The sequence below is a fragment of the Echinops telfairi genome, unplaced genomic scaffold, assembly GCF_000313985.2.
Source record: "Echinops telfairi isolate 266 unplaced genomic scaffold, ASM31398v2 ScPeMD7_18;HRSCAF=68, whole genome shotgun sequence".
Taxonomy (NCBI): Eukaryota; Metazoa; Chordata; class Mammalia; order Afrosoricida; family Tenrecidae; genus Echinops; species Echinops telfairi.
The window spans coordinates 8,510,911-8,512,528 of record NW_022103915.1 but is presented as its reverse complement, the minus strand read 5'-3'; positions in this window follow the sequence as shown (position 1 = coordinate 8,512,528).

Genomic DNA, 1,618 nt, shown 5'->3' with positions numbered 1-1,618 from the left:
TTTCCCCACCTCCTCCCCAGTTGTCTACCATGTGTATCCCTGAATTTTATCTGGTCCCTGCCATGCTAACCCATCCTCACCCCAAGAATGTTTGTATACAGTAGCTTTTTCCCTATGCCCCTTTTGCATTTTTTTTAATGCTTACCTCAGCGGATTCATGTTGTACTTGTCCTTTTGCACCTGACTTGCTTCACTTAGCATGATTTCCTCCAGCTCTTCCCATGCAGCGATGTGCTTCATACGTTCATCACTGCTTTTTAGCGATGTGTAGTACTCCAATGTAGGTACATACCACAGTTTTTTAATCCAATCATCGGTTGATGGAAATTTGGGTTGCTTCCAACTCCTTGCAATTGTGAACTGTGCCACAATGAACATTGGAGCACAGATGTCTGGCCTTGGTTTGTTTCTTGCCTCTTCTGGGTATATGCCCAGTAGAGGGATTGCTGAGTTGTATGGTAACTCGATTTCCATCTGTTTTAGATATCGCCAGATCAATTTCCATAGTGGTTGTACATACTTACAAGTCCACCCGCAGTGGATGAGAGTTCCTGTCTCCCCACAGCCCCTCCAACACTTGTTGCTCTCTGGTTTTTTTAATTGGGCTACCTTTGAGGATGTTAGGTGGTAACTCATTGTTGTTTTAATTTGGCTGAAGATTGGGAACATTTTCTCATATGTTTGTTGGCCATTTGGATTTCTGCCCCTGTGAAACTTCTGTTCAGGTCCTTTGCCCACCTCTCAAGTGGGCCATTAGATTTTTTTCTTTTTGGAAGCTAGCAGAGTATTATAGATTTTAGTAATAAGGCCTTTGTCTGATGTGTCATTGCTAAAGATGTTTTCCCAGTCCATGGACTCTCTTATTACTCTCTTGGTGAATTCTTTCGATGTACACAGGTGTCTTATCTTCAGTATATCCCACTTGTCTATTTCTAACTCCTCTGTATTTATATCCTTCCCTATTTCTGATAGCCTATGTATTCCCTGTGCCAAAGTTCTCAAGTTGGTCCCAATTCCCTCGTTGATGGCCCTACTAGTTTGGGGTTTAACTTCCAGGTTTGTGTTCCACCTTGAGTTTATTCTTGTGCATGGAGTAAGATAAGGGTCTTGCTTCATTTTTCTGCAGGTAAATATCCATTTTTTCCAGCATCACTTGTTAAATAGGGCATCTGCTTCCCAGTGGATATTTTTGGGGCCCTTATCAAAGATCAGTTGTCTGTATGCTGATGATTTTATTTCTGGGTTTTCAGTTCTTTTCCATTGGTCTGAGTATCTGTCATTGTACCAATACCTCAGCCGGAAGGCACTCTGCTCCCCTTCTGTGAGTTGGCAAGTCCATCTTCCCCAATTAAGTGCCCAGAGCCACACCACTCCACAAGCCAGCCTCCTGCACAAAAGCACTCATTTTAACTTGATCCATGGGTTGGCCAGTCCAATACTCTGTTCCATGCTCTGGCTCCTGCTTCTGCTGCTGCTCCTCTGATGATGTAGCTGTCATCTGGATCCAGGTGGTTCAGGAATCTTGGGTCCAGAGGGTGTGCTCCACTCCTGGCTCTTGCTGGTAATGAGATCCCTCCTCTGCTTCTCAGAAGCAGGATGGCACTCCAGGAACTCCTGT